The sequence below is a fragment of the Sarcophilus harrisii genome, chromosome 2 (assembly GCF_902635505.1).
Source record: "Sarcophilus harrisii chromosome 2, mSarHar1.11, whole genome shotgun sequence".
Taxonomy (NCBI): Eukaryota; Metazoa; Chordata; class Mammalia; order Dasyuromorphia; family Dasyuridae; genus Sarcophilus; species Sarcophilus harrisii.
Genome location: NC_045427.1, coordinates 411,153,447 through 411,180,506, shown reverse-complemented (window position 1 = coordinate 411,180,506; position 27,060 = coordinate 411,153,447).

Here is a 27,060-nt window from a genome sequence, read left to right as displayed (position 1 = left end):
GTCAAGCACATAGTCCAACCTCCTGCTTCCCCTCCTGGAAGGAATGTCTTCCTTAGAGAAGTATAAGTAAGAAGAAGCTAAAAATGTCTATTTTGCTTCTCTTTGAGTCACACAATAACACACCCATGTTGCATGGGAGGACAGTTCTTGCTACAGAAGGTAGAATACACTTATAAGTTAACAAGACACAAAAATCTAATATAAAAATTAATAGTAAGACCCTTGGCTCCAAATGTTTATGCATAATTGCTCAAAGTTCAGACAACAAACAAGTGGAAGTAGAAGTCCTAACTCTAGAATGTAAATTGTAGTGAATAAGTATCGTAGACATTTAATGAGATGAACACAAAGCTGAAATAAAACTGTGGATTAGTTTATCTTACTTAGGAGAAATAGCTTGGCAAACAAACAATAACTCTGTGTATTAAAAGATCTTACTCATATAAAAATATCCAGGAACCAGAAAGGAAAAGCACAATGACAAACAAGTGGATGAAGGTCAATAGAGGGAAGGTCAATGGTGGATGAAGGTCAAGATCCAAAAATGATTTTGTCATCAAATATCCTGCAAAACATCTGGACAGAAAAAAGAGATATATAAGAAGATTGGAAAACAGATCATAAACTAAAAAACAGTACAGAAAAATGACAGCATGTGTGTGTATTTAATTAACTGTTAACTTTTTCTGTGTCTTTCTTTCTATTTAACTGTCTTTTACTGTCTTACTATTTTACATCTCATTGTCTCTATCTCTGTTTCTGTCTCTGTCTACTTCTCTGTCTTTCTCTGTGTCTCTTTGCCAAAAGCATATCAGTTAATTAGTTCTTACTTTAATCTTAATAATCATTCAATCTTTCAAAAGTTAGAGGAACCAGCAAGGGGAAATTTTATTCTGAATTATATTTTTAATAATTAGGAAAAACTGGTTGCTAGGATGGATATGATTAGCACGTTATATGATGAATACAAACCTCAAATTTGTATTATAGAAGAAGAGAACATTTGGACATAGTTTAGTGAAGCCTAAATCTATAGAGAAGTTAATTTCAAAGAATTTGAAGGAATAGGAATATCCAATTGATTCAAATTCTACAAGTAAAATCAGCCCAAAGAGACATGGGTGATATTCAGCAATATAAATAAGAAGGCACGGTAGGAAACAATTACGATGGGATGAAAAGGAGTTTGTCTGATGAATCCATGCATGGATACACGAGGAATTAGATGTTAAAATAAATGTACAAAAGATAGAAACAAGTGTGGATAATAGAGAATATATGTGAGTTTAACACAGTCATAAAATAATGTCAGTAATGTTAAAGTTCAGAATATAATGAAGCTGGCTGGATAAACTAAGGGAAATAGTTTTAAAAAATTGTATGAGAAAAAGGAGCATCAAAAAAAAAAAAAAACAGATAGGACAATGATAACTGACATTTGGAAGAAGGTAGCACCACTCTTCTCTTATTTAGCTTCTGTTTCCTTTGCCAAGGAGAATCAACCATACACTAGAAATGTCAGAAGCAAAATGAGTATTAGGAATTGATGCCCAACATAAGTAAGGAAATAGCAGGAGAACATTTAGTCCATTTTTATTGATCTAGGTTACTGAAACCAGAGGAACTACATCTTTGAGTGATTGCTAAGTTGTCAGTAAATATTTGAAATGACAATAGCTAATAATAGCTATTAATACTTTAAACATCATTGAACATGAGAGAGGTACCACAAAATTGGAGAAGGTCTCAAAATTCTGTAAAGGATCATTAAAGATATGTTTAGTGAAAAAGCTTAAAGAAAAATGATGACTACTTCTCACTGAGTCTACATGGTTTCATCAAGAGCAGGTCAGATCAGACTAATTGTATATACTTGGTACTAAATTAATAAAAGGATATGTTATAGATATAGTGTATTTTTGATTTATTAAAATATTTGATAAAACACCTCATCTATACTTGTGGAGGAAAAGGAGGAGTTTGAAGTAGAGGATAATAGAATTAGATGGATTTAATTCTGGTTGAATGATGAGACTCAAAGTTTAGTCAATAGTGATTTAAATTCAATGTATGAAATATCTAGTGAAATGCCCTAGGGATCTATCCAGCAGTTCCCTTGGGTTTCATTACATTTCCTTGTCATATGTCTAGTCCTACTCCCTTTCTCTGCCTCTCTCCTTCTCTCCAGTCAATTGGGGTTAAGTGACTTACTCAAGGTCCCACAGCTATTAAATGTCTTAGGCTGCATTTGAACTCAGTTTCTCCTGACTTCAGGGCTGGTGCTCTATCTATTTTGCCATTTGGCTGACCCACAATAGTCTTCCCTCCCCCGCCCCCCCCTTTTTTTTTTAACTGAGGCAATTGTGGTTAAGAGATTTGCCCAGGGTCACACAATTAGAAAGTATTAAATGTCTGAGGTGAAATTTGAACTCAGATCCTCCTGACTTAAGGGTTCGTTTTCTATCCACTGCGCCATCTAGCTGCCCCTACAATACTCTTAATTGGTCTTCCTTACTCACATCTTTCATCATTTACTTCATTCTCTTCACTATTCTCTAATTAGCTGTCAAAGTGACTTTCCTAAAGGGAAGATTTGACCCTGTAATTTCCCCACTTAATAAAATCCTTATTACTTTTAGTATATAGTATTTATTCATCTATTTAACTTTTAAAGCCCCTCACAATATGTCCCTAATCTCTCTTTGTGGGATCATCACATATCACTCCCCCTCTTATGTTCTATGATAATTGATACAATTGATCAAGCACTGGGTCCCTGGAGTCAGAGAGATTTGAGCTCAAATATATCTTAGACACTTATTAGTTTTTTTAACTCTGAGAAAGTCACTTAATCTCTGTTTGTCTCACTTTCATCATCTGCAAAATGGGGATAATAATAAACCCTATTATATAGGGTTATTGTGAGAAGTGAAAGAAATAATAATCTCCTTATTATTTCTAAGAAAAGAGCTTAGCATTATATCTGACACAAATAAGTAATATAGAAATGTTATTATTATTATATTATTTAGCCAAATAAATCTTCTCTTTATTCTGCATGTTCCATTTTCCATGGCAGTGCCTTTGTTTTGATTATCCCACATGCTTAGAATGCATGCATTCCCTTCTTATCTTTACCTCATAGATTCCTATACTTTCTTCAAGAGTCAGATCAAGCTTCACCTTTTGCATGAAACTTTTCCTGATGTCCCTAAGTGCTGTGTGTATCCTCCCATACTACCTTAGATCTAACTACTCTATATTTGTGTGGTTATTCTCCTCATGTTTATTTAGTATATACTTATATATGTATTTTTTTTTTTCATTTGCCAGAAAGTAAGTTCCTTTAGAATAGGTTTTGTTTCATTCTTGTATTTGTATCATGAGACCCCAGCAAAGTGTCTAGAACATGCTAGGTACTTAATAATTGTTGATTAGCTAATTGATTGATTTAAAAAAAGGAAGTGGATGTGTTTGACCTTCAAGGAAGATGCAGTGGAGATGGCATAGCTGTATTCATGTCTTTGAAGATCTGCCTATGTGGAAGAGGACTTTCACTTGTCCTGTTTGGCCCTATTAGGTAGGAGCAGGAACAATGAATAGACGTTATAAAGAGGCAGATTCAAGGCTGATATTAGGAAAAGCCTAATGGAGACATCCAAAAGTCCAATGGATTGCCTCAGAAGAGAAAGAGAAGGACATATGCATTTACACAGACTCTACAAGGTGCCAGATATTATGCTAAGTGCTTTACAAATATTGCATCATATAATTCTTGTAATAACCCTGCAAGATAAGTGCTGTTATTATCCCCATTTGATAGTTGAGAAAGTGGAGGCAAACAGAGTTTAAATGACTTGGCCAGTGTCACACCACTAAGAATATCTGAAGCCAAATTTGAACTCAGGTTTTCTTGGCTTAGATTTAGAGGTGCCTCTCAGCCAGTGGTGGGTTCTTCCTGCTTTGAGATCTCCAAGCACAGAATTGATAATAACTTGTCATTATCTTACAGTAGCAATTTCTTTCAGATGCTCTGGGCTATGTGACTGCTGGCATTCCTTCTGACTCTTTAAGTCCTGTGATTTCTGTGATTTTCCAGATTTCCTGTGATTTCCAGGCCTCTTCTTGTTCTAAATACCATTATACAATTTACTTGCCTAAGGTCACAACATTATCTCCTATATGCCATTTTTTTCTTACACAAAGCCACTTTTCAACACATTCCTCTGCCTCATAAGAGGCTATTAGAGGCACATAGATATGACAGTGGATAAGTCCCTGGGTCTGGAGTTAAGTAAATCTTACTGAGTTAAAATCCAGCACCAGACACCCACTATATAATTCAGGACAAGTCACTTAAACTCTACCTCACTTTTCTCAACTGTAAAAAGAGGATAGTAATAGTATCTTTTTTTCAGCGTTGTTATAAGGATCAAATGAAATCATATTAAAGCACTTAGCACAAAATAGGTGCTTAATAAATTCTTATTCTATTCTTCCCATTAGAACTGGGAGTTGTATTTCAAATGAAAAAGATTGGCTATGTTGAGACACTTTTCTGTTTGTTATCTGATGTTTCACAAACACACCTACACATATATCTATCTTCTTCCCTGGTAACTACCCACATGTATTTAAAATAGGTTAAGTTCTAGTCATCATTGGCCATTAGACAGAGTCAATAACTAGAGTATGATTATTTCAGGAAGCTCTGCTTTGGGAATCCTGAGCTAATTTTAACAGGTGCCTGTCCCATTCTCTTCTTCTGTTCTGATCTTGAAATTTCCATGCTCCATCTGGGACTTCACCAGGCATATCCTAATGGCTCCATACCTGTGACATCAGAGATGGGAAACCAGTCAGAAGGTCTGCTGAGAAGACATCTTTTTCTTTATAAAATTTCCACCTGTGTCATTGAGCTGTTCTATTGTAGAATGCACAGGAGCATAGCTGAATCCCATCCATATACCACACTTATTGAGGAAAATAAGAGAGGCACTGAAGCTAGATATTCTAAATTCTCCTCCTGTCAGACCCTGAAGACTATTACATGCAAAGAATAAGGTTCTAGTGACTTCTGGGGGATATTCTTTCTTTGATTATCAATGCTTATAATAACCTAGTGTCTCACAGAATCCAGAATTTGAGAGCTGGAAAGAACCCCTCAGTTCTAACTTTATATGAAAAAATTCTCACTATAACATACCAACAAGTGGTTAAACAGTTTCTGCTTGAAGATCTTCAAGGAGAGGTGCTCACTATCTCTTAAGCAAGCTCATTTCACATTTGATCAGTTCAGATATTTGGGAAAAAAATTTTCTGACAAGAAGTCTAATTGCTTTCTTTTCATTTTCCACCCATTTTTCTTGATTCTACCCTCTGGGGTCCAGCAAAACAAGTTTAATCTCTTCTCCTGTGACAACTCTTCAAATACTTGAAAACAGTTATCATATCTTTCCAACTCTTCTTTTCTTTAGGCTAAACATGTCCATTTCCTTTAACCAGTCTTTATTTGTCATGAATGTAAGAGCCTTTACGATCCTATTTGACCTCTGTACATTTTCCAACTTGTTGATGTCCTTTTAAAATTGTGGCTCCATGAACTGAATACAGGGCTCAAATTGAGATTTAATGAGGACAGAGAAGAGTGTGACTATCCCTTTTCTGTTCCTGGATATTATACTCCTCCTAAGGAAGCCCAAGATTGCATTAGCTTTTTTAGCTTCCACAGCATTTTTGAGCTTGCAGTTCATTTAACCCCCCAGATCCTTTTCAGGACAACTGCTGTCTCTAGCCATCATTTTAGTCCTAATAGGCTAGAATAGGGAGGGATTTTATTCTATTGGATATATTAGTATCATGTCCTAAGTACATGTGGTCACAGAACCATAGTCTGTAACAACCAGGAACAGACATGTTTAGGATGAGCTGTCTCCCCACTTTTGTTTCTGGTATGTAGTGAAAAGTCTTTTATTCTGCCCTTCCCTTGTCAGAAACAACAACAAAAAAACCTTTTCAAATTTTCTACTGTACCCATATTTTTGGAGAGAACATTGATTCACTTTGTTCCCTCCTCCACCTCACCCTGGGGTGATGGGGCCTTTGGAAATATATCATGTCAAATAGGAAGCTATGACTGTGTCAGTCATACTGTTGGGGCGTGTCCACAAGATGTCATGGGAATCTGGGAAAGTTGAAAATATGCATTTAACAACTGACCCTGAGGCCAGATGGGGTTTTCATCTTTTTAAGGCAAGTTTGTGAACTATGTTTTGGGGATAAGATATGGGAGAAGATGAGGTATGTGAGTGATAATTGAAGGAAACTGGGTGGGGAAGTTTCATTGTTGCTGGCTTTCTGGAAAAGGCATCAATCAGTCCATCATATTTAGAAGAGGATGGTGTATATGTTTGTGTGTGTGTGTGTGTGTGTGTATGAGTGTTCACCTTAGAAGCTGAAGTAATATGAACAACTATGCTATACAACTTTGCTCACAGATCTGTATTTATCTTTCTTATTTTTCCCTTCTTTATTCCTACTTCAGCCCATAATCTCATAGGGAATGGGTAGACTTGAATTCATGACCATTTATACTGGGCCTAACATAGGAGCATAGTAACTAGGGCTGAAATGGATTTTACAGATGATGGAAAAATAAACAGACCCAGAGAGTTGAAGTGTTACAAGTTGATTCAAATAAGTAGCAAAATCAGAATTTGAAATCAGGTCCTCTATTCCAAATCTAGTATTTTACCTACTGTATCATATTAGAAAGTAGGTAGTTTCTATTTTAGAACCAACTGTGATCCCTGGCAGAGTGTACTAATACAGAAGCAGTTTGTATCCAGTAGTCTCATCTCCCAGGAGGGAATCAATCTATATCCTGGCAAATAAACCAATAAAACTGGGTGAGAGAGAGTCTCAAAATTTCTATCTTCAATTTCATGTAGGTGAGCAGCATTGTGCAGTAGAAGGAATCTTGGATCGTAAGAACTGGATTTAAATGTTACTAGAGTTAGAACTGGCAGGGGCATTATAAGTATTACTATTACTCCCTTAGAAGGAATAGGTACATCAGTTATGTTAATTGCCATAAGGATTTAAAAATAATTTTGCTATAATTTGCTATAATTTTTTCCTATATCTTCAAATGCCACTTAAATATAGATGATAGCAAACATATATTATAACTTTTAGGGCATCTAGATTTTTCAGTAGACAGAGTGCCAGATCTGGAGTGAGGAAGACTCAGTTTCCTGAGTTCAAATATAACTTCAGACACTAGCTGTGCTACACTGGGCAAGTCACTTAACTCTGCCTCAATTTCTCATTGTAAAATGAGCTGGAGAAGAAACAATAAATCTCTCCAATATCTTTGCCAAGATAACTCCAAATAGGGTTAGTGAAGAGTAGGACATGACTAAAAATGATAAAAACAACAAAACAAACTTTATCTTGAAATAAAAATTTTCATCCTACTATCTCTAGTATGTACAAATGCACTATGTTGAGTGACACAGTTTGGTCCTGAAAGGCTTTCTTAAATTCAGGACATTTATATGACACTTACTAGCTAGCTGGTAGACCAAAGCTATATCACTTCCCCTTGTAAGCCTCCATTTTTCCATGTGTAAAAAAGTGATAAGCTGAGTATAGATTGGGATGTGTGTGTGTGTGTGTGTGTGTGTGTGTGTGTGTGTATTTATTTATTTATGACATGGACAACATGGGAATTAGTTTGTGTGATGCATTTTTGCTGCTGGGAACTCCCCCCACCCCTTCCTCATTGGAAGTAAAATTGGAGTAAAGTCCTATTTTATTCATTGAAAAAAATTAATTTTCAAAGGGGGTTATTTAGATTTTCATTTCTTCCCTCCCAGAGTCATTATGAGAAAATGGTAGAGTAGGGTTGGTGGAGTAGATTGGGATAGAGTTATCTACCCTCCTCAGGGTACACAATTTTAATCTTTTAAAAATGATCATCAACAATATCTAAGCAGTCATATTTGGTTTTCTTTTTCAGAGAATACAGAGATATAAATGGAAACTAGCATTGTGAGTAATAAGGAAGAGAGGAAGAGAGTGGACACCTTATTCTACAAAATCCCCTACCTTCAGGGCACTTTGCTTGGCACTTCAGTTCTTCCCCAAAACAAACTAAATGAACTTCATAGGAATTCTCTTATTATAGATGTCAATGTTTATTAAAACCAAGAAGACCTAGTATTTGAGGAGTAGCTGTAATGGTGGTGGTGGTGGTAGTGATAGTAGTAGTGGTAGTAGTAATAGTAATAGTAGTAGTGGTGGTGATGGTGGTAGTGGTGGTGGTGGTGGTGGTGGGGATGATGGTGGTGGTGGTGGTGGTAGTAATGATGGTGTAATGGTAGTAGTAATAGCAGTGGTAGTGATAGTAGTAGTAGTAATGATAATTAAATGTTAATAATAATAGCATTTATATAGTACATTGATTATAAATTACCTTACAAATGTTATTTTATCTTCATAAAAACCTTGGTGGTGAGTATTATTGTTATCCTCATATGACAAATGAGGAAGTTGGGACATACAGAGGTTAAATGCTATTCCCAGAGTCACACAGCTAGATTTGAACTCTGCTGCATCATCTAGAAACATTTCAAATTTTTATCTGTTCATCTAACCTTTCAAGCTAATGTACAAGAAGGGGTAGGGGACTAGGAAATCTGGAAAGATCACTTTTGAAGGTAGAACCAAAGATAGGAGCAGAAACATCTTCAAGAGAAAAACAAAATGGTATAATGGACAGAAAATTAGCTCTTGAAATTAGAAGACCTGGGTTCAAATTCCAGCTTAGCTATTTGTAGGTAAGATACTCTTGAACAAGAACATTTTATTTCCTTTTCAAGTATCCTCTTTTCTCAATCAATAAAGCATTTAATGACTTGCAAGGCAATCAGGGTTAACTTGCCCAGGGTTATACAACTAGTAAGTGTTAAGCATCTGGGGCCGATTTGAACTCAAATCCTCCTGACATGGAGCTGGTGCTTTATCCATTACATCATCTGATCACCTCTCAATAAAGCATTTATTAAGTATCTGCTATTTATCAGATGTTGTGGTAGGGGCTGAGGATACAGAAAAGAAACATCCCTTGCCTTCTGGGAGACAATGTATTCACATATAAATGTATCCAAAATAGAAACAAGGTGATTTAAGGTGAGAAGACACTAGTAGCTGAGGGGAAATGGGAAAAAATTGATTCTTTCTTGTTATCTACACCAGGTCATTTGCCCAGATTGAAAAGCAAGCTGAAAAACCAGTTTAGCAATGGCCCTCATATAATTTACTCTTTTTTTTCAAATAAAAATGTTATCACTTGGAAACTACTGGGGAGATCAAGATAAAGACCGGCAGTGGCTTAAACAAGATCAGAAATACAGATTGCCTGGGAGCAGATAGGTCCCCAGAAAAATCCAGACATCCAAAGATAGAATTGCCTGAGGACTGAGCATCATTTTATCAAGATGGATCAAATAGCCAAGTTAGGTGAGGTTTAAACATCTTTTAGCCAGAAGTTAGGAATGGCCGATGATATCAATGCTATTCAAAGAAGTGTTAGTATCTGGATTTCAATCCCAAGCCATTTTTATTAAGTCTTCCACTCTACTTGGAAAAGAAAACTTTGAGAGACAGCAGGATATAATAGTTAGAATACCAGAGGTAGGATCAAGAATTGGGATTGAATCTTATCCCAGATAGTGACCCTGGGCAAATGACCCTTTACTTTTTTGGGCCTCTGTTTTCTCAGATGTTAATTTAAAGGACATGAATTTAAGCATGTTTTTAAGAACCAAGCTGAAACACTCAGCACATTGTTGAGTGCATGTTAGAGATAGCATGATGAAAATATATATTTTAAGGTTAAGTTATAACACATGCATGTAATTATCTGTATTTTCAGTGGTGTTTGCTGATAAGAAATTCTAGCAAAATTATTTTAAATTCTTTATGTCAATTGACACAATTGATATACCTGATCCTTCTATAAATGAGGGATAAAAAGTGATACTTCTAGATTCCTTTCAGCTTTAAATTTATCCCCTTTCCAAGAGTTTGTTCAGATTTTATGAATAAAGTCAAATGGGAATAACACTGATTCCATTAAACACTCTAGTAATATATTTTGGGGGGAAATTGTCATACTTTAATACATTTACAAAAATGGGAACATGTAAATATTGATTTTTCTGCTAGAGAAGACTTAGATTATGAAGAAGAAATATAGATTATGGGTAAGCAATTTAGATTTTGGGCAAGAAACTTAAGAATTGAAAATAAAAGTGATGTTTTGACCACTTCTTACAATTAAAGACAAGGGACTCATTGGAAAATCCCAATTTAGGAAGTAAACAGCTAGTTCAGAAGATGTAAGAGGATGGGATTTGGAATTCTGAATTTAAGTATAAGGATGATCTATAATGAAGGTTAGTTAAAAATATATTGTTTGATTTTGTAAGCCTATGAAAGTGGATATAAACAGGAAAAAAAGGGAGGAGAAAGCCAGTTCTGTATATCTCCCAAACCAGATACCACAAAGAGGAAAAGTTATACCAAAAAAAATAAATAGATATGCCCAGTAATTTGAGGAGACAAAACTCTAGGAAGGATTTAGCAATAAAACTTATGGCTGCAAATATCCATACACAAAATCAGAAACATTTGGATAACAAGTAAGGATAGTCAACTTTACTTAGGGGGCCTCTGTGAACTCATACCAGTAGGCCTGGAGTAGTTATAACCAAAGGTACTGAAATAACTGGTAAACAAGATTATTGCAATGCTGTTCATGATTTTAGTAAGTCTGGAGAGTACAAGAAACTTGCTGCAAATAACTGGAGAAAAACAAACGTCCTGATTCTAAAAAAAGAGATGAGTACAGCCTGCAAATTATAGGTTAGTGAGTTTGATTCTAATTTTTAACAAAATTAAAAAAAAATTAACTTTATTTATTTAATTAGTTTAGGTTGCATGCATACATTCATTTAAAATATATTTCCATATGACTCTTATTGGAAAGAAAAATCAGAACAAAAGGGAAAAATACAAGAAAGAAAAAAAGCAAAAGAAAATAGTATGTTCTATCTACATTCAGGCTCTATAATTCTATTGATACAGATAGCATTTTCCATCCAAGTTTTTTTTGGAATTTCCTCGGATCATTGAATTGCTGAGAAAATATAAGCCTATCATAGTTGATCCTCATACAGTCTTGCTGTTGCTGGGTACAATGTTTTCCTGGTTGTGCTTGCTTCATTGAGCACTAGCTCATTTAAGTCTTTCCCAGGTGTTCTGAAATCAATCTGTTCATCATTTCTTATAGAATAATAGTATTATTTTACATTTGAATACCATAATTATTCAGCTATTCCCCCATTGATAGACTTCTACTCATTTTCTAATTCTTTGCCACCACAAAAAGAGCTGCTACAAATATTTTTGCACATGTTAGCTCTTTTGTGATCTCTTTGGGAAACAATCCTAGTAGTGGCACCACTGGATCAAAGGGTAAATACAGTTTTATAGCCATTTGGTCATAGATTCAAATTGTTTTCCAAAATGGCTGAATCAGTTCACAACTACACCAACCAAGCATTAGTATTCCAGTTTTCCCACATACTCTTCAGCATTTATCAATATCTTTTCTTGTCATCTTAGCCAATTTGCTAATTGTGAAGTGGTATCTCAGATATTTTTAATTTGCATTTTTTAATCAATAGTGATTTAGAGCATGTTTTCATGTGACTATAGATAGTTTTAATTTTTTCTTCTGAAAATTGTCTACTCATATCTTTTTACTATTTAGCAACTAGGGAATGACTTGTATTCTTATAAATTTGACTCAGTTCTTTATATATTTTAAAAATGAGGCCTTTATCAGATTCACTGACTGTAATAATTGATTCTCAGCTTTCTGCTTTCCTTCTAATATTGTCTGCATTGGTTGTCTTTGTGGAAAAATCTCCTTTTTTAATTGAATGTAATAAAAAATATCCATTTTGCATTTCATTATGTTCCTTATTTCTGGTTTGATCATAAATTCCTCCTTTCTCCAAAGATGTGACAAATAAACTATCCCTTGCTCTCCTGATTTGCTTATAGTATCACCCTTTATGTCTAAATCATGATCCCATTTTGACTTCATTTTGGTATAGGATATGTTCTGACAGAAATTCTAGCATATTTTATCTAAAGGATGATTTGTGAATAACTGGGCCAGAGAGTGCTGATCACTCTGAACAAGTAGAGCTTCATCAAGAATGAGTCATGTCATATATATATATAATTCTTTTTTTTTTCTGAACAGGGTTATTTAACTAATAAAGGGAACAAGATTTAGTAGGTAAAGAACAGTACTTTTAGTTTAAAAGAACTGTATTCAAATTGTGCTCTTGACAGAGCAGTATTTTATTTATTATCAGTATGACATTAGACAAACTACTTGACCTTTATTGATGAAAAACATTTTTTTAAACTACCTATTATGTTCCAACTGCTAGTTGCTGTGGATACAAATACAAAGAATGGAACAATCCCTATTCTTAAGAAGATTACAGTCTAACCTCTATGTACTTCAAGGAATGCCCTAGGAATTAATAAATCTTAAACATTTGTTTTTTAATTTGGTTTGGTGGAAAAGATATAACATCAAGACTTCTCCATACTGAAGACAGAAGAAATATTTCATGTAATTGTCAATTTATTGGGCAGATCAGATAATCACTAGACTTAAAAAGAGCATTGGAAAAAGTCTCACAGTCTAATCCATATATGTAAGGATTATTACAAGGTGCTAAGTCAGTGGAATTGATGAGATCATGATTCTCTAATTTACATGTACTTAGTACTTAATATAATTTCTTAGTATAATAAATAATTATTACATAATTGATTAATTATAATTATTAATTTATATTATTATATATAATTATAATTTAAAATAATTAAAATTAAATAATTAAATAAATAATGAAAAATAAGTAAACTTAATATAATATAATAGTAATTATTAATATAATTAAAGGTGTGAATCTTGTGGAATTATGTAATTCCACAAGATTCACACCTTTAAGAGAGAACTAAGTAGGACTGAGAAGTGGTGGCAGGCTGGCCTGTGGAGAACACTGAAACCAAGATCCAGAATGTCTCCAGAAAAGCTAGCTGAGCCCCAAGTGAAGGAGATGACAAAGGATTTGGACTTTAATCCCTGGCTGCATTTGGGGTGATTACACTGAACTGAAAGGAAGGCTCCCCCCAGAAGCCCTCCAAGAAACCTGCTCCCAGAGAACATTATATTTTAGAGAAGAATATTACATTTTGGTGTCTGAACATGGGATAGACATGATCCTGATTTCAGTGGAAAAGTCTCTGATCCTGACTTCAGTGGAAAAGTCTCCTCAATCTAGAAATTAGGGTGAGTACAAAAACAGACAAGGAAACTTTGTTAAAGGGCTAAACTAATATTTCAGCTAAAATGGGACAGATGTTTAGAAAACATCCTTCTTTTCCAATTCAAAGAAAATGTGTACAGAGCATTGTCAGACTTATGAAAAGCCAAGGTTTGATTATAATTTGGGTGAACTTTTAGAAACTGTACAATACACATATTCTTGGTTCACTATGAGAAAATAATTGGATCTAGAAGAATGGAAATTCATAGGAGAACAACTATGTCAATTCTACAATGAAAATGGACCTGATTCAATTTCCAAAGACACACTTAATACATATAATTTAATACAACTGGCTTTAAGAAATTATATAAGTTATAGAATAAGGAAAAAGACAAAGGAGCAGGAGGGAGAGGATCTAAATAAACTAGGTGAAAAGGATGAAGAATCAGATAAGAATGGAGTTAAGTACAATTCTGAGTATGGTACTTCACAGCAGGAGCATTTCCCATCCCCTGACCTACTTCCCTCAATAAACCCTTCATGGGTGGAGGGAGAAGGAGAAGGGGGAGAGACAGTGACACAATCAGTAGCACCTATGAAGCAGCCTATGACAAAATTACAAAAAGCTAAGAGAGAAGGACAGAATATATCCGATTTAAAAATAAATGCATACCCTGTGACTGAAGAGCTTGACTTTCAGGTCAAAAAAGGAGAAGATATACTCCTTTTGATTTGGAAAAAAATCAAGCATTTGAAAAAAGGTTGCACTCTTTATGGGGATACATCATTTTATGTTAAGATGTTACTAGATAATTTGGCTTATGAAATCTTAACCCCTAGTGATTGGAAATCCATAGCAAGGACATGTTTAGAACCTGGACAAAATTTGTTGTGGCTTTCAGAATATCATGAATTATGCAGGATTCAAGTCCAATGCAATAGGCAATCAGGAGTTAATATACAAATCACCTTTGACCAACTATCAGGTGAAGGTCAATATACAGAGAATTCAGCAAATTGCTACTGCTGCAATAAAAGCCTAGGGATCCCTCCCAGAGAAAGATGGAAATAAAGCCTTCACAAAAATAGAGCAAGGTGCCAATAAACCCTTTGCGCATTTTGTGGGTTGTTTGCAAACAGCTGTAATCAGAACCATTGGAGAAAATGCAGCTACAAGAATTATGATAAGACAAGTGGCTAAGGAAAATGGCAATAAGGTTTGCAGAAGAATTATATGGGGACTACACAAGGATGCTCCTTTAGAGGAGATCATAAGATGCTGTGCCACAGTGGGCACAAATGCTTATTATACTCAGACTATGATGAACATGGGAAGACAGTCCCTCTTGGCAAGAGACTTCTAGAGAAAATTGTTGATGTTTTCAGTGTGGAAAAATAGGATATCTGAGAGCCCAGTGTAGGTACAGAGTGAGAAGACAGGATGAGAGAAGACCCAAAACCCTATGTCCAAAATGCCACAAGGGCTTCCACTGGGCCTCAGAATGTAGATTGACCCAGAGAAATGAGAGGCAGGGCCCAGCTCCAAGATATCATACAAAAGACAGATGGGGCATGATGGCAGCTGAGTTTACACCCAGAGAGTTTTTAGAAGTTCAGGGTTCTGATGTGATCAATCATCAACAAAGCAATCAGATGGGAGAAAGGGATTACATGATCAGTCAGCAGAAAAGCAATCAGATAGCAGAAAGGGATTACAATTGGGGAGAATACAGGCTTTTTAAACCAACAGGGCAGTGTCCAGTGCAAACAGCTCCAATGTAATTGCCAAATGATGAGGAGAGATTTAGAAAGTGGTAAATAGAAGGTACTAGATAGGTTAACTGCTTGGGGAAAAAGGGTTTGCTTATATTCCTACAGATGGAGAAGGAAACATATGGGTGGCAACAAGCACCTGGAGAGACAGAAAAAAAGAAAAATCTGGAAACAAAGGAGAAGACCTAAGAACAAAATCTGCAGGAATCACTGGATTCCCTAACACAAGATAAGACTGTTGCAGGACTTGAAAACCAGCAGGAATCATTGGATTCCCTAACACAAGATAAGACTGTTGCAGGACTTGAAAACCAGCAGGAATCATTGGATTCCTTGAGATGAAAAATTGTTTATGAGACTATTGCAAGACTTCAAAACTTGCAGGAAATGTTGGATTCCTGGCACATGAGCTAATGGACAATAGATTCCTTTTGGACTATTTCTAGGACTTATGGACATGTATAAATCCTCATGTTGCTTCATATTATTTGTGACATCATTACTGGCCTGTGTTACATTGCTATGTGCTTATGTAATTTACATAATTATGTGTAATACCTCCTATATTGATAGATTTATGTGTACCTGTTTCAAGTGAGCCCCTTTAGAAACCCGCTAATCTAATTTGATTTCTCATTTCCTTCAGTGTTTTCATCTTCCTTCCTGAGATGTCAGGGAGGATGTGATCACCTCCTTTTTATGGTGTTTTCACTCCTTTTTTGACCAGTAAGGGAAGGCGTGATCACCTTCTTTTTTGGGGTTCTCACCTCCTTGAGAAGTCAGGCAGGTCATGACCACCTATGTTATAAATCAAAAGAGAGTGGAAGATGTTAGGATTCTTACAAGGTCCTAAGTCAGTGGAATTGATGAGATAATGATTCTCTAATTTACATGTACTTAGTACTTATTATAGTTCCACAAGAGTCACACCTTTAAGAGAGAATTAAAGAGAATTGAGAAGTGGTGGCAGGTTGTCCTGTGGAGAATACTGAAATTAAGATCTGGAAGGCCTCCAGAAAAGCTAACCAAGCCCCAAGTGAAGGAAACAACAAAGGATTTGGACTTTAATCCCTGCTTGCATTTGGGGTGATTACACTGAACTGAAAGGAAGGCCGCCTCTAGAAGCCTCCCAAGACAACTGCTCCCAGAGAACATTATATTTTAGAGAAGAATATTACACATATAGATAAGAAGAAATGTTGGCTCCATGGTCCTATGGTCAGGAAAAATCAGAAGTGGCTGAATGTTTAGATCCCAGGAGACATGATGACTTAATGTCAATTGGAGGGAGTTCTTCAGTGGAGTTCTTCAAACTTTTGTTCTCTGACTTGACTATGCAATATTTTCTTTTTTAAAAAAATATAATAATAGTGTTTTTTTTTTATTTTTCAAGATATATGTAAAGATAATTTTCAACATTTATCCTTGCAAAATCTTGCGTTGCAAATTTTTCCTCTCTCCCTCTACACCTCTCCCCTTCCCTGGATAGCAAGTAATCCAATATAAATTAAACATGTACATTCCTTCTAAAGATATTTCCAAATTTATCATGCTGTACAAGAAAAATCATATCAAAATGGGGGGGGGCATTAAAAAGGAAAAAAAAAACAAGCAAACAAATAGTAAGAAAAAGATGAAAATACTATGCTGTGATCCAGATTCAGTCTTTATGGTCTTCTCTCTGGATCCAGATGGTTTTTTCCATCATAAGCCATAATTTCCAATAGGAATTGCCTTGAATCACTTTATTGTTGAAAAGAGCCAAGTCCATCACAGTTAATCATCACATAATCTTGCTGTTGCTATGTACAGTGTTTTCTTGGTTCTATTCACTTCACTTAAGATCAGTTCATGCAAGTCTTTCCAGGCTTTTCTGAATTCAGCCTGCTTGTCATTTCTTTCTTTTCTTTTCTTTTCTTTTATTAAAGATTTTTATTTTCAAAACATTTGCATTCAACATTGACCATTACAAAACCTTGTGTTCCAAATTTACGCTTCCTTCCCTCCATCCTCTCCCCTAGATGGCAAGCAATCCAATATCTGTTAAACATGTTAAAACATATGTTAAATCCAATATATGTATACATATTTATACAATTATCTTTCTGCACAAGAAAAATCAGATAAAAAAGGAAGAAAAAATGAGAAAGAAAACAATATGCAAGCAAATAACAACAAAAAGAGTGAAAATGCTATGTTGTGATCCAAACTCAATTCCCACAGTCCTTTCTCTGGATGTAGATGACTCTCTTCAGCACAAGATCATTGGAACTGCCTCAATCATCTCATTGTTGGAAAGAGTCATGTCCATCAGAGTTAATAATCATATAATCTTATTGTTGTGTATGATGATCTCCTGGTTCTGCTCATTTCATTTTCCATCAGTTCATGTAAGTCTTTCCAGGCCTTTCTAAAATGATCTTGCCAATTGTTTCTTATAGAACAATAATATTCCATAACATTCATATACCATTACTTATTCACCATTCTCCAGCTGATGGGCCTTAGTCAGTTTCCAGGTTCTTGCCACTACAAAAAGGGCTGCCACAAACATTTTTGCACTTGTGGGTCCCTCTTCCTCCTTTAAGATCTCTTTGGGATATAAGCCCAGTAGAAACACTGCTGGGTCAAAGGGTATGGACAGTTTGATAACTTTTTGAGCATAATTCCAAATTGCTCTCCAGAATGACTGGATCTATTCACAGTTCCACCAACAATATACCATTGTCCCAGTTTTCCCACATCCCCTCCAACATTCATCACTATCTTTTCCTGTCATCTTAGCCAATCTTAGAAATGTGTAGTGGTATCTCAGAGTTGTTTTAATTTGCATTTCTCTGATCAATAGTGATTTGAAGCACCTTTTCATATGACTAGAAATGGTTTCAATTTATTCATTTGAAAATTGTCTGTTCATATTCTTTGACCATTTATCAACTGGAGAATGGCTTGAATTCTTATAAATCTGAGTCAATTCTTTATATATTGAAACTGGAAACTGCCTGGATGTCCATCAATTAGAAAATGGCTGAATAATTATGGTATATGAATGTTATGGAATATTATTGTTCTGTAAGAAATGACCAACAGGATGATTTCAGAGAAACCTGGAGAGACTTACATGAACTGATGCTAACTGAAAAGAGCAGAACCAGGAGATCATTATACATGGCAACAACAAAATTATAAAATGATCATTTTTGATGGAAATGGCTATCTTCAACAATGAATTGATTTGGACCAGTTCCAATTGTTCAGTAATGAAGAGAGCCATCTATACCGCAGGAGAAGACTGTGGGAACTGAATGTAGACCATAACATAGCATTTTCACTCTTTCTATTGTTGTTTGCTTTTATTTTTGTTTTCCTTCTCAGGCTTTTTTTTTTTTTTTCTTTTTTCTTTCTAGATCTGCTCTTTCTTGTGCAACAAGATAACTGTATGTATATGTGTATATATATATATATATATATATTGGATTTAACTTTATATTTTAACTTGTATTATATTAGTAATATATCCTCCCATCTATGGGAGGGAGTGGGGGAAAGGAGGGGAAATTTTGGAAGAGAAGGTTTTGCAAGGGTCACTATTGAAAAATTACTTATGCATGTTTTGTAAATAAAATGCTATAATATAAAAGAAAATTTTTTAAAAAAGAAATGAGGCCTTTATCAAAATCCTTGAATATAAAAGTGTTTTCCCAATTTATTGCTTCCCTTCTAATCTTGTCTGTAAACCTTTTTAACTTAACATAATCAAAATTATCTATTTGATGTTCAATAATGAGTTCCAGTTCTTCTTTGGTCACAAATTCCTTCCTTCTCCACAGATCTGAAAGGTAAACTATTCTATGTTCTTCTAATTTGCTTATAATGTCACTCTTTATGTCTAAATCATGAATCCATTTTAACTTTATCTTGTTATATGGTGTTAGGTGTGAGTCAATACCTAGTTTCTACCATACTACTTTTCAATTTTCCCAGAAGTTTTTGTCAAATAGTGAGTTCTTATCCCAAAAGCTGTGGTCTTTGGGTTTGTTAAATGCTAGATTTCTATAGTTATTGACTATTTTGTCCTGTGAATCTAATCTATTCCACTGATTGACTACTCTGTTTTTTATCCAGTACCAAATGGTTTTGATGACTACTGTTTTATAAGTTTTAAGTCTGTCCCCCCTAGGCCAACTACATTGGTATTTTTTTTTTAATTAATTTCCTTGAAATTCTTGACCTTTTGTTCTTTGAGATGGATTTTGTTATTATTTTTTCTAGATCTGTAAAATAATGTCTTGGGAGTTTGATTGGTATGACATTAAATAAGAGTAATTTTGGTAGTATTGTCATTTTTATTATATTCACTAGGTCTACCCACGAGCACTTGATATTTTTCCAATTGGTTAGATCTGACTTTATTTGTGTAGAAAGTGTTTTGTAGTTATATTTACATAGTTCCTGATTTTTCCTTGGCAGATAGATTCCAAAATATTTTACACTTTTGACAGTTATTTTAAATGGTATTTCTCTTTGTATCTCTTGTTGCTAGACTTTGATAGTAATATATAAAAATGCTGATTTATGCAGATTTATTTTGAATCCTGCAACTTTGCTAAAGTTATGAATTGTTTCTAGTAGATTTTTATTTGATTTGCTAGGGTTCTTTAAGAATACCATCATATTATCTGCAAAGAGTGATAATTTGGTTTACTTATTGCTTTTAATTTCTTTTTCTTTTTTTATTGCCAAAGCTAACATTTCTAATGAAATATTGAATAATAATGGTGATAGTGAGCAACCTTGTTTCACCCCTGATCTTATTGGAAATGATTCTAGTTTGTCCCCATTACATATGATGCTTGCTGATGATTTTTAATAGATGCTACTGATCATTTTAAGGAAAAGTCCATTTATTCCTATACCCTCTAGTGTTTCTAATGGGAATGGGTGTTGCATTTTATCAAATGCTTTTTCTGTATCTATTGAGATAATCATGTGATTTTTGTTAGTTTTATATAGTCTATTATGCTAATAGTTTTCCTAATATTGAACCAGCCCTCCATTCCTGGTATAAATCTCACTTGGACATAGTGTCTTACCATGGGGATGACCTTCTGTAATTTCTTTGCTAATATTTTATTCAAGACTTTTGCATCAATATTCATTAGGGAAATTCATCTATAATTTTCTTTTTCTGTTTTCACCCTACCTGGTTTAGGTATAAGCACCATATCTGTGTCATAAAAGGAATTTGGTAGGAATCTTTTTTTCCCTATTTTTTTTCAAATAATTTATATAGTATTGGAATTAATTGTTCTCTAAATGTTTGGTAGAATTCACATGTAAATCCATCTGGCCCTGGAAATTTTTTATTAGGGAGTTGTTCTATTTCTTTTTATAAAATGGGACTATTTAAATAATTTATTTCTTCTTCTGTTTGCTCATCATTTCTTATAGAATAATAATATTCCATTACATTCATATATTATTCTCCAACTGATGGACATCCACTCAATTTCCAGTTCCTTGGCACTACTAAAAGGGCTGTTACAAACATTTTTGCACATGTAAGTTCTTTTTCTTTTTTTTTTTAATCATTTCTTTGGGATACAGACCCAAAAGAAACATAGCTGGATCAGAGTATGACTGTACCATATTTTCATCAATGACTTAGGTAGGGATATATGGCACACATGAAATTCACGAATGACACAGAACTGGTAACTCTGTCTAGTATATAAGATGACAGATTTGGGGGAGTTCTCTTCAGATAGACATTCTGCAAGAGTCTAGAATAATCAAATATGATGACATTTAATAGATATAAATGTAAAATCCTAACCCTGACTTTAAAAATAAATCAGCTTTACAAGCAAAATGGAAGAAGTGAGAGGAATGTTGTGAATAGGTAGCAGTTCCAGAGAAATAAAGAGAAAGTCTGAATATAGGATGAGCTATTAGTACAGGGAAAAAAAAGCTAACACAATCTTATGTTGCATTAGGAAAAATAGTGGTGTATAGGAATCTTGCTTTCCCCCAACCATATCAGACCCATTTTCACTATTATAATTAATTTGGGGAATAATTATATACAAAGGCCGATGATAAGCTGGAGAAGAACAGAATGGCAAAGACAATAAATTACAACCACATCAGTTTCAGGAATTGGTCATATTCAGGTTGGAACAGAACTGCAGGCTGGTGAACTTTCAAGTATCTAAAAGCTTTCATATGGATAAGGTTTTCTGCTTGTCCTCAGAGGGAAGAACAAAGAACAAAGTTATAGAAGGAGCAAAGAATTAAAGATTAATGTAAAGCTAAATTTTCATAACAGGGAGAATTATCTAAAAGCATAATGGGGCTGCCCAGAGAGAGAATGTACCATACACCCTGCTACTCACCACCCCACTCCCACCCCTCAATTAGAACTCAAGCAAAGATTGTAGGACCATTTGTTTGAGATATTTTAAAGGTAATTGAACTAGAGGAAGGGTTCTTAATGTGTGTGTGTGTGTGTATTGAGGTTACAATTGGGAACCTCATAAAGCCTTTGTAGAATAATATTTTTAATGCATATAATAAAATACATAGGATTGTGAAGGAATCAATTATGTTCAGATGCAGTTATCTTTTTTTAAGTTTGTGGACTTTAGGAAGCTCTGGACTAGATGGATTCTTAGCTACCTTTTAATTCTGAGGTCATTCTAGTAACATAGGTGTTAGCCTCAAAAAGCATTTCATGGGATAAGGCATGTACTTGAGCTTTTCTCTAAAACTAAGACCTATCTTTTAAAAATGTGATTGATGTTTTGTTTTTACATCTCTTACATTTTCAAATATACATTTTTCCTTTTTCCCCAGAGATCAATTCCATATATATGATTTATAAATATATGTATATATGTATGTATATGTATATCAAAAAGAAATTACACAGGAGAAATGCTATAAAAATGTAATAAAAGAAACATAAGAATAGAAGACATGGCAATCATATAATGAGAAGGAAGCATAAAACAATGGATAGTTTATTTATTTTATTGGTATTCTCTTTTATTTTTAAAAGTTTATTATTTTTATTTCATTTACAAGAATTTGTTTTATCAATTTGTTCTTCACACAGCCTACTTACCCATACTCTCTCTGTATTAATCATAATCTGGCAAAAACAAATTCTCACATTAGTCATGTTTGAAAATCTCTGTCTCTTTCTACACTTTTAAAATTTATCACCTCTGTCTGGAGATGAATATCATGCTCTCTCTCTCTCTCTCTCTCTCTCTCTCTTTCTGTGTGTGTATGTGTGTGTGTGTCTGTCTCTCTCTGAATCTCTCTCTGTCTCTGTCTCTCTCTTTCTTGGATTCATGCTTTATTATTGCACAGATCAGAGTTCTAAATTCTGTCGAAGTCACCTTCTTTATAATATTATCATTGATATTTAAATTGTTCTCCTAGTTCTACTGACATCACTCTGCATGAATTCATGAAGGTCTTCCTAGTATTCTCTGAAATTGTTTATATCATAATTTTTTATGGCACAACAATATTTCATTATATTCACATACCACAAATTGTTTAGCTATTCCCTAATACGAGAATATCCTTTTTTTCCTTTTCAGTCTTTAGCTACCATGACAAAAATGGCTATAAATATTTTTGAACATATAGATATTTTTCTCTTGATTTGATTTCCTTGGAAGTATAAAACTAATAGTAGAATACATCACAAGGTATGGTCAGTTTGTTACTTTCTGGATATAGTTCAAATTGTTTTACATAACAAATATACCAATTCAAAACTTCATTAATAGTGCATTACTGCACCCATTTTTCTACAGCCCCTCCAATATTTGTTGATTTCTTATTTTGTCATCTTTGCCAGTATTACAGATATGAGGTAGAACCTTGAAGTTGTTTCAATTGGCATTTCTCTAATTATTAGTGATTTAGAGAAATTTTCCTATGACTGCTGATAACTTTGCTTCTTGTGAAAATTACTTGTTAATTTTCTTTGACCATTTATTTTTGGAGAATGATTTTTAGTATTGTAAATTTAAATCAGTCCCTCATATATCGTGGATATGAAAATTTTATCAGAGAAATTTGCTTTAAAGATATTTCTGCCCCAACGCTAATTACCAATTTTCATATATAGATGTATATTTACTATTTGACATTTGTTTCTGTATAAGCTTTAAATTTTACACAGTCAAAAATGTCATCTTGTGATGCGTGATTTTTCTATCATTTGTTTAGTCATGAACTCTTCCCCTATCCATATACACAAAAGATAATTCCTTCTTTGTTCTTTAGTTTGTTTATGACATGACTTTATATTTAGGTCATGTTTTTGTTTGGAGCCTCTTTTGGTGTATGGTATGAGGTGTTACTCAAAACTTAATTTCTGTTAGTCTATTTTCCAGTTTTCATAGCAACTTTTGTGAAAAAAAATATTCTTCTAGCAACTGGGAATTTTAAATTTATGAAACACAATTCTATTTGTGTTTATTTGCTTCTGTATATTGTCTGTCTAACCTGTTTGCTTGATCAACCTCTTTTTAAAAAACTAGCAACAAATCATTTTGATGATTGTTTCTTTATAGAGCAGTTTGAGATCTGGTGAGGATAGAACTTCTGTCAAATTTTATTTCCATCACTATCCTTGAGATTGTTAGTATTTTATTCCTTCATGTGAATTTTATTATCCTATTTTTTAGTTCTATAAAATATTCTTATAGGAATTAGATTAGTACAGCATAGAACAAGTAAATTAATTTAGGTAGTATTGTCATTTTTATTATATTGGTTCAACTTATTCATGAGAAATGAATGTTTTCCTAATTATTTTTGTCTGTCCTTATTTCTCCAAAGAGCATTTTATGGTTATATTCATAGAGTCCCTGGGCTGTTCTTGGTAGGTATATTACCAAATATTTTGTACTTACTGTAGTTCTTTTGAATGAAGTATCTCTTTTTAGCTCTTTCTGCTTGGTTTTGTATATAGGAATGTTGGTGATTTATAGGGGTTTGTTTTATATCATGAAACCTTATTAATTATGATTTCAATTAGTTTTTAGTTCAGTCTAGAGTTCTCTAAATACCTCTATTAGATTATGTATAAAATGCAATAATTTTATTTCTTCTTTACTTATGCATATTCCCTCAATTAAATTTCCTTATCTTATGGATACAATTAGAATATCTAGCACTTTGTAAGTAGTAATTTTATAATGGACATCTTTGTTTACCCCCTGATATCAATGGAAAAACTTCTAATTTTTCTGCAAATTTTCTTTGGATTCAGATAAATCCTATCTGATCAAATAATTATTAAGGAGTGTCTATTTTTCCACATAATTTATAGAATTTTAATAAATATTTATGGTATTTTAATAGATATTAGATTACATTACAATGTATCATGTATTGATATAATTATGTGACATTATTTATATTAAGATGATTTATTATATTTATAGTTTTCCTTATTTTGAGACAACTCTATATTCCTGATACTCATAAAATCAAGAGAAATTGGAGAAAGTTATCACAAACTTTAAGTGGATCTACTATGATGATTTTAGGGAAGACATACTTTGTTAATTTTTTGAAAAAAAAACATATTAGATTTATTGAATGATTACCAATCAATATAAATATTAATAACATGAAAAAAGATATTGGTCAAAACACACCTATCATAATTAGCATACCTTCTTACATCATTATATTGTAACCTATTTTTGTTTTCATTTCCAAAGGATTCCTAATGAAACATTCTTTCAAAGTATAAACCCAAAGTATAAATTAAAGTATGTTTTCTTTCATTTCTTTGTTGTTTTGGAGATGGCTAATGTGGGAATTTGACTATCCATATTTGTAATGGATTTTGTTTTACTTGCTTTCTCAAAATGTAAGGAGGAGAAAAATGGAAGGGAAAGAATTTGAAACAAAAAATAAATTTGAATTTAAAAAAATAAAAATAAGATAAAGTAAATGAAGACAAAAATAGTAGGTTACAATGTAGTGATGTAATTATGTGGATTTTTTGAGGATTAACAATACAATAAAATGTACTTAACACAAACAGCATTATATGCAGTTTAATCAGTGATTGTTCAAGAGTCACATAGAAAGATGTGGCAAATTCTTCCAAGTCTGGATGCTGCACATTGTGTATAATACATTGCTTTGGACAGGGATGATAATAAAGTTTGGGCTAAATCTGTGCTGACCCTAGAATATGCTTGAAAAGTTGTCCTTAAAAAAATCATGACATTATGAGGTTGCTTGTTTAAAATTATACACTACCATAGCTGAGAGAGCCTTAGGGTCAAATGTCAGAGCTAAAAGTAGCCTGAGAATATAGAATTTTAGAACTGGATAGGGCCTTTGATTTCAACTAATTAATTCCATTCATTTCATACATGAGAAAACTGAACCCCAGAGAAGGAAAGTGTAATAAAGCAACAAGTTAGTAGCTGAGTTGGTAGCTGAGTCTCCTGAATTTTAAGCTAGAACTTTTCCTATTTTCAAAAATTAGAGAGCAATTGAATTATTTTAAATTTTGGAAAATCCATAATTCATGTCCAATATATATAAAAACCAGACAATTTTGTTGACTATGACTCTCAGTTACTTAATGATGCTATAAAAATGGAATTTAGCCATTCTTTTAGGCAGGCAAAGCTCAGATATTTGAAAATGTAACTAATAAACTCTGGCAGTATTTGACAAGGACCAAGTAAATAGGACAGACAGAAAAGAATCATTCTTCTATTCTTCCATTCTTTTGACAAACTTTTAAAAAGTAAATAATGTATATACTAAGCATTGTACTGCATGCTGGAGATAAATATGATGTACATTTTGATTTTAGGGAATTCACAATTTAAATGGATATATATAAATAACAATTATGCAAAGCAGCATGAGATAAGTGGAGGAAAATAATAGAAACAGTTGAGAAATTTGAGGAAAGAAATAAATATTTTCAGTGATAAATTTTCATATAGGAGATGGCAATTGAGTTAATCTATAAAAGGAGAAGGATATTTAACAAGCATTGAAGAGGGGGATCCATTTATGGAATGAAGACAACATGAGTAGAGCCAAATTACCTAGAATTAGAGAGGGTAAATTGTTCTGTTGGAATGGTAGGGCAAAAAAAGGGAAGGGAAAGTAGTTCCTTTTAATTAGAATGTCTTTATTTAATGGAGAATAGCTTAAGATAAAGATAGAAAAGCAAGTGGAAGACAGTCTATGGAGAGATTTGAAAGGCAAAACCAAGAATTGTTACTTTGTTCTATTGGCTGGGGAATCATGGAAGCCTTTTGAGTAGACAAGGGATAATGATCCTAATGATGTATTAGGAAGATTGCTTTGGTCATAGCTGGAGGATAATTTTTTTGGAGGGAGAAGAAAGAATCAGTTAGGAATCCACTGTCATAGTACAGTTGAGAAGTGAAGGTTGAAGCAACAGTGATTGCTTGGGGAAATGAGGTGGTTTAAGGACCTAATGATTAGAATTTGTATAAATGGAAAGCAATGGAGAATCTTCTCTATGATAGTAAGAATGGTTGCCATTTATAGCATCATTTCTTCATTAGCTTTCTTCTGATGCTTCCTGAGGTTGCATCTGTGGCTTTTCAATCTTCTAGTTCTTGAAAGAAATAACGTAGGCCCTAAAATAGGATCTTAATCCTAGACAGGAAAGTCTGAAAACTGACCAGCTGATCTGCCAACTCCCCCAGTAGAAACCATCTCCTTCAGTCTCCAGTACTTTCCCTCCCTCTTCTCCAGGGGGGCTTTTTGTTATTTGCCTGGGAAGCCTATGCTATGACTATATACTTCCAGACAGTGT